An 8,062-nucleotide genomic window follows, 5' to 3' on the forward strand; every position below is an offset into this window, starting at 1 on the left:
ACGCTGAACTGCGCGGGCAAATGATACTTCCCGGTTGCCCAGGCCGAGGACGGGGGTTTGGTTGAGGTACCCCACCTTGAGCCTTTGACTCAAAAGTCTGACCCACAAAGCAGTGACCCACAAGACAGCACCCGATAGGATGACTGCATTGATTTTTCTTACTGAACGAAGCAGTCGTAAGAGCTCTCAGTGAAACCCGTCTTCCTCAGACTCGCAACTGCTGGTTGGTTTTGGTTTGGTTTTGCTGAGCGATATTTTGGACGGGAACAGTGGTTAGGGAAATTATAGATAGGTTGGCCGCGGTGCACCATTCGATAGGTGGGAACGGGTTGTGTGAGGTCCGATAACCGAGGTGGATTATTGATAAAGAGAAATGGGTTGAGTTGAGGTGCATGTAATCCACAGTACTTCCACATACTTCGTCCAGATGGCAAACACGAAAACGTATCCTTAAGCCGCTTGGCTCCTAAGAGCAACAGCAAAACATCCGACACAGACCTGGAACCAATGCATATCGCCAAACAAGAAGAACCACACCCAACACCGTCACTCTATAGTGATTGCTCAGAAACTGAAATCCTGCCTACTAACGATCCTTAATCGTCCCATTCTAGTGCGAACCCAGAAAACCACTGGGATATTCTTATACAACAGCGGATTCACTCACGTAAACGACTCCATATAACTACCAAAGCTTTTAGACTCGGTTTTTAACACTTAATCGCCGTAAAACACACTTATTCCAAGGCAGGAAGAATGCTGTGACCATGCAAACCATATCTTTCATACATCATTAACTTGCAATTTCCACTATATTTTCAGCTCATGTACTACCGATATTAGACGATTAAAGCGTAAATTGAGCCCTTCTATTCTACCTTCCTTCTAGTGACGACCTGGAACCTTTCAATTCTCGGGACAGTTGGGCTTGTAATGGAGAAAATGGGATAGAGAGTGGGAGCCTAGGGCTGGTCTACCACAAAGGTCCGAGTTCCCTACATGTACATATCTGGATAGGAACCGACAGCATAGGCGACACTAAAATCAGTTGGCCGCCACATCGTTTAGCATTTTCAGCCAAGCATAGGGTGATGAGGATGATGATGATGACTGCCCACTTCGGAGTTTCCGCCACTCAGAAGTATGCACGGAAAACAACACTCCTAGGTAGACGGTAACTCGGTATGCCTAAGAAGTGTGATCTTCTAATGCGGCATTATAGGGCAAAGCGCCATGGAGAGGTCATGTTGAAATGTCGAATACACAGTGTAGCACGAATGGTAGATAAAATATCGTAGCCTAAATTGCTCGAGATATTCGAGGCACAATGTACAGTTACTGCGGGGCAGCTTTCGTTGCTACTGGGCGACAAATTACGAAAGATGCCCCAAACTATGTGCGAGAGCATACATTGATTCCTCAGGTTTTTGACTTTTTCGTTTGACAGTTAAGGAGTCTGTTAAGATATTTCTGAGTACTGTATTTTGAGTGACAATCGGGTTTTAATTGGAGCATCCTTGCGTCGGTTGAACGGTTCAGCGTGTTTGATATAGTCATTGTGCATTGATGTAGGAAGGCCGAGAGGCTTGTAAGTGATGTTTTTGTAGTAATGTTCCGTTTGGACTACTGTGGTGTCCAGCTATGCTGAAGCCATTTGATGACCACTTTTGTTCGAGAGTACGACTGGTTGCTCGGATAAACAGGCAGAATCAGTATGCGCTGCAGGACAGACTTGTCGACGCAAGTTACTAAAGCTGGTGAGAGAAATACTGACAACCATTGTGAGATGGAGTGGAAGGTCAGGTAGTGCAATTCAACGTTTGATATGACAGGTCTCTAGTGTGGGTCGTTCCCGAGGACGTCGATTGTAAAATGCGTGGCCCGTATCGTTTAAAACCGGCTGAGGTAGACAACACCCGTGATACGAAGGGTCTTTTTTGTTGAGATTCGGCCTCGTGTGGCTAGGATCCTTCCGACACATCGGTTCGAAATGACTATGCGAGAACGATCAAAGCTCCTGGATGTGAAGTGGACTTGCACATCGGTTTGGTGCAGTAAGTGCGAAAAAGCTGAAATAAGCCTGCATGCAATTACAGAGCTGCATGCACTGAGCCTCCTCAATTCTCAGAGCAGTCAGCGATTGCCTGGTTGGTTCAATTATATCCCAGCAAATTAAAGTCGCAAAACTTCGCTGTGCTTTCTTCTGGAGCCGATGCGTCTCAAGACTGTAGATCCCTTTATCTCGAGTCTTCTCGGTAGCGTGAAATGAGTCGGTGTCTCCCGGCTTGCATTTGGCCCAACTTTTGTGCGATCTCGGTTGCTTTGGGGTTAAAGATTGTGTTGGTTGGTCAGACTTTGGGACTGACGTAAGTGGCCTGTTCGTATCGGACTATGGTTCGTGTGTAAATGATTCCGGCTCACTGTAAAACTAGTTGTACCTGGCGATTGGAGAATACGGCACCGGACTGTCTCGTGAAGGGAAAAGTTTCGGGGAGAAGCGATTTGTTTATTCGACGCAGCATCGTAACCCAACAATTTATCCTGAATGAGACTGTAGAACCCATGACCCAAAACGAAAAACGTCAATATTTTAAATACCTCACTGCGAATCGGTCAAAAGTTTGATTGAAATGGCACTTAGCGCGGAAGGAGAAGGTACGAATCCAGAAGTTTAAATTCACCGCAAATTTTCAAAATACCCGCAATGACCTAATTCGACGAGTTCAGATTCCAAAATTAAGGTTTTTGGAAAACACGAACCACGCTGTGGAGTTGTCAGATTATGTTACGTTATGTTGCGTGAAAATTATATGTAGTGTATACGTACACGTATGACTGGATAAGCGTCGAGTACGTTCGAGTGTTGTTGAAAGAATAAAAAGGCCACTCGGTATTCGACGAATGCAATCAATTTCTCGAAAACGACGGATTTCAAGGCGACCGCTTCAAAGTTGAGAATGTTTATGCGTTGTCCTGCAAATTCTCAGTATTTCCAATCTTTCCAAAGAAGCAAATAGTCGAGGTCATTCTTTACCTTGAATTCGAAATAAGCCATCTAGCGAAGCACATGTGGCTGTAGTAACCATCCACTGACTTCAACAAAAGCACACGTCCATACTCGCGAAGGTTCGTCGGAACCGAAGGCATTCCATCTGCCACAGTAAGACCTAACTCTCCGTCACTTACTCAACAGAGGTGACCGATACTTCTGGCGGAAGTCGCACATGGAAGAACTTTGCCGAACTTATCAGGCACAAGCACCCGCACATCACACGACGGCGTTCCATAATTTAGCATGGACTTTCCGGAGCCCAAACCTCTTTTTTCAGCCGCCGATTCACTAGAAGTTGTATGAAAACTTGGAATCCTCATGATTGTGTTCTAGATAATATGAGATGATCACGAGGTTTTTCCCCTGTCTCCGTAGTCAAAAGCGAACTGACCATCTCAAGTCGTGTGTAATTAGCAAATGAGCTAAACTTACCGGCTTCCCCGATTCCCTCGACTTTCCATTGGTTCTCCTGGCCGTCTGCTGCACCTGTGGTATATCTACTCGTAAAGCAAAATAGCGTTGGTGTTTTGGTAACATGCTGCGTCAACATATGCTATAGGGTTTCCTTTGTGTATGCATTGAACGCTCTCAAATGCCGTAAAAGATGAAACGCGGAAATCAGTTAATTTCTCATCATATTTTGCCGCGGCCATATATGGAACCGCAGCACTGTAACTTTAAACTTGGAATGCGCTCCAAACTATAAGAAAAAGGACAAGATCGAGCAAAGCTAATCCCGGCAAAACTAAGGCAGATTACAGTATTCTTGCTGCAAGCACGCATACAAAAATGCTATGTTGTCCGTAAAAAAATTCCATGCGACAGGGTAAGCTTTCGGAGAAATGCGCACATCTTGGCTAGATAATAGCGGTTAAGGTTCAACCGGAGGGTTCCGCGGGTTTTGTGGATTTCCCAGGACTTCTACATTGCAAGTGTTTCCCGGGATCCATATCGAAACTTCCGGAGGGTTTCGTTCACCAGATGCAAAAAACATGATGTGCTTTTGAGAAAACTCCATCAGTAAGTCGTTTCGTTCATGAAGCGAAACTCAACTAAAACCATAAATACCATTTGTGGTGTTTTTCTTCAGCGGTGTGTATTGCGCAAGGCCACATCACGTTCCATTTTGGTATGGCAATCGAGGTACCGCCGTTTATTTTCCACGGCTTATACAATATAGTTTGATCAAAACATAAGGCTGATGAGAAGTTTGGAGGTTGACCCAATTGTTCAGCCCTAAAATTCAAAACCGGTCGTGAACTGTCGGCGATCTCAGCAGCAACCTAATGGTAAGCATGTTCCATCGAGCAAAACTACTATGCATCTTTCCAAAACTCTTCCGTTCCGTTTTAGTCTATCATTCCCTTCTTGTCTATACTCTCATTTTAATCAATCGTACACTAGTGTATATGAAGAGCAAAGGGATAGACTTTGGTATCTGTGTGTATCGGCAAGCCTAGGCAAGGAACCTCGAAATCATATTAATCCAGAAGTCACAATTTGGCTTCTTATGGGCTCAGTCATTGAAACATCAACGGAAACAGTTTCTCAGATCCAATGCACTTCAGATCGGTGGACGGGAGTCTGTGGACCGTGAATCCGAAAGTTCATCCCCTTCTTTCCGCTTGTGCGTTCTAATTCATCTCGTCAACAAACCTACCCGATCAATTAAACCGTGACTAATGACTGGCACCTTAGCTTGCATCCACCAAACACTGTTGACCATACGTACCTCACGCACATATTACACGAAGCCCAGCCTTCCGCTTAAGACTGTGGCGCATAACGTAATTTATTCTAGATCGGCTGATTATGAGACTGTCTTAAGAACCCTTAAAGGCAAACCCAGACTGTACGAGGTAGTCTAAGCCTATATGAGAGCGACCGAGTAGCCTGAGGTGGGTTCCAACCATGGAATGTTTTGTGAGTAGGTGGCGCCTGACTGCTAGAAGATCTATATTGCCACGGTGGGATCGGTATGATTAGAAGGGAAACTGGTGTTACGTAAACCTTCTAAACACAGAGCGGGGACTTGATGTCACGTACATAGGTCACATGGGAGCTAAAAGAAGCAATACTGTCTACGAGCAATCAAAATAAAACGTAACGCTAAAAGTGTGTGTCGGTGACGTTCGTCTTGCGAAACCTCGCGCAAAAATGAAAAAACTCCAGTTTTCAGCAACTGGCTAATGCAGGACCAGGCCAAGGATAGCTACCTCTTACCCTATAATCAGTCGATTTCTATAGATCGAATCAATGGTATTGTCCATCTGTCCTGTCATTTGTGTACCCCGAGAATCTGGTTTGTGGCTGGGCAATTAGCTGATAGTTCGAGAGACCAATGCAGACGAGTGAAAATGTTACAATGGACGTTTTCGGAACCAAGGTCATGTTGTGTAGGACTATTACGTTCCGGACATAACATTTACCGGCTCGGTGAACGCAAGTAGATGTCAGTGAGTAACCCCAGCTCTTTAAAAACCTTGAGTTTAGGCCACCAGGACCCACTTCTTTGGTGTGACGTAGCATACGGCAAAGGTTCTGATGATATCAAATAACTGCCCTAAATTTTGCGCATGCCGTCATCCAGCAGAGAATAGGCGGTTGGCCTGGACCGAATACCCGAACTATATGATGCTGATAAATTTGGCGTGCATTCAACGCCTGCAGGTTAACCATCATTCTGTGATTTCGCCGCACTTGACATTGCAGTTGTGGCAGAGATGCAGTAAAAACTCGATATGAGGTAACCAATGAATCCGATTTATCCACTTTTATCTACTACCATTCGTCCTGTTGCTCCAGCGGCATCTAGGCACGTTTTTCAGGCTTGTGTAAAGAACATGAATCAAGGACCTGTACTATAGCGGGGAAAACTTACTGATCGGAACATTTCCGGCTCATCTTATCCCACGGAATGAAAATTTGGACATCCTTGAAGTTGAAGTGAAATATATCACAAACCAACATAAGTTTTTTCACACTCTGCAGATGACTTCGTCAGCTTGAGCCGCACTAAAGTCCACTTAGTCAACCAATCGAAAAACATGCACCTACCTACTACTCCCAAGGGCGAACATACACAATCGGAAATATACGTATGCAGAGGTTCCTAACCCTCCAATACCAGCATGCAAGAATAATGCCCAAAGACTATCTATTCGCCAGGCACCACTTGTCAGCTTGAAGATGATAACAGTGCTTCAGGGATCAGTGACGATTTCTCTTGCACTTATTTTTTGGGGGTGGTGCTGTACAGCTCAAGTAATAAATGCCAGATAAACTAGTCCGTCAACTCGGAAGTTTACCCAAATCAGTCCTTACATGTTACATTTCCCCAACTACACTACTTCCCTGCGAGCTTATACCGGTTTGCACTATTGTACTTTGACGTCATATGTTAGCAGAACCAACCCTTGCTTGGTCCCTAGTCTGCCAAATACAAATCCATCCCTACTCTGCCTCATATAAACACTTTTTGTCAAGTCTTTTCCAACATAAATTAATGCATAATTATCCCATCTAATAATAATAACAATGGTTATTGCCAATTAGTGGGCGGTATATCATTAGGCATCACATAATATCATGGTCAGAATAAAAGCAAGACTGGCGTGGATAGTAAACACAGGGAGTTACGAAAAGCGAAGGAATCATAAAAATGGCATTGTCCAATGTAGGTGTGATCAATACTAAAGCGGCATGGAGAGAATATTGAGCAACATCGGATCGTTAGGATTTGAAGGAGGTGGGAAAATCAAGACAAGGGAGGGGGAAACAAGCGGCTTCCTGCTTGACATACGACAAGCAAAGTGTCAACTGCAAAAATTGAGAAACCAGAACATCAGATCTGGTGAAGCAGCAGAGTTTTCATCACCCAGCCGGTCAAACTGAACTGAAAACTTAAACAATCTTCGAGGCCTCGCGGCCTTGGATTGTTGGGCTCATGGCCAAGGTCACAAAAAGCGTAAATGGGGAAAATGAAGTGGAGAGATTACCACTGATCTCCCCTCAAAAACACCATGCTTTGCTAATATTATCCATCGCCTTGACGTACCAAGCTTTGAAGTTCGGCAACATTAAATCTCGAATCAACGGTGACCGGCGTGGTTGTTCTTGTTATCTGACTACTCATAAGTAACGTGATTTACACTTGCTTATTATGACGCCGTTTTGTTGCCTCGTTACTCGTTTTCCCCCTTTTCGTTCGTACTTAAGGTCTGCTTATTCCTCAGTAACCTGTCCGTCCGTCATTGCTTGCAAGTTCGCCTCGATTGCACCGATTTTTGAGCTACGAAAAGCGGACAAACCGGGTATCGGACCCAGAGTTCCCGGACGGTGAGCAAACGATCCATCCGCTACAACGGACTGACGCCAGGAAAGGCTTGTTATTTTGTATCACACATGTGCCGCAACTGCCAGCTAGCCATGGGCGAGATTCATTTCAAACGGACGAAACCGCGCAATCTGACTTATCATGTGACACGAGTTGCCGTGTCGCACCGTCGACCAAACGACAGTACCTCGCATCCCAAACGTACTGATTTCTGTCGTTACCTCTCTACGCGATCAAATCACACTATCAGACCGCCCCTATATAAATGTTTGTACATCGTTTAGTGCTTGCTTTTTGTTGCTCCCAGAAATCCTCGCTGAATCATACACTATTTTCCGCTCCTGCTGTTTGCGCCATTATTGATCGTACGTTTGCATAATTCATGATGCTTACTTATCCGTTTGTCTGTGGAACCAGTTCCTATCAGTCCCCAATACATCATCTGTTGCCCATATCTTTCATGCTCCTTTGACTACTGGCTACGAACTACGTATAATCTAATGGATGCAATCGCCCTGTGAGATCCATGCCCGTCGGGATCTTATTCACGGATTCACGGATTGATTATCTTTCATGTTTGACTACTGGCTACGAACTACGTATAATCTAATGGATGCAATCGCCCTGTGAGATCCATGCCCGTCGGGATCTTATTCATTCACTCACGGATTGAT

This window comes from Opisthorchis viverrini (assembly GCF_000715545.1).
Source record: "Opisthorchis viverrini unplaced genomic scaffold opera_v5_143, whole genome shotgun sequence".
Lineage (NCBI taxonomy): Eukaryota > Metazoa > Platyhelminthes > Trematoda > Opisthorchiida > Opisthorchiidae > Opisthorchis > Opisthorchis viverrini.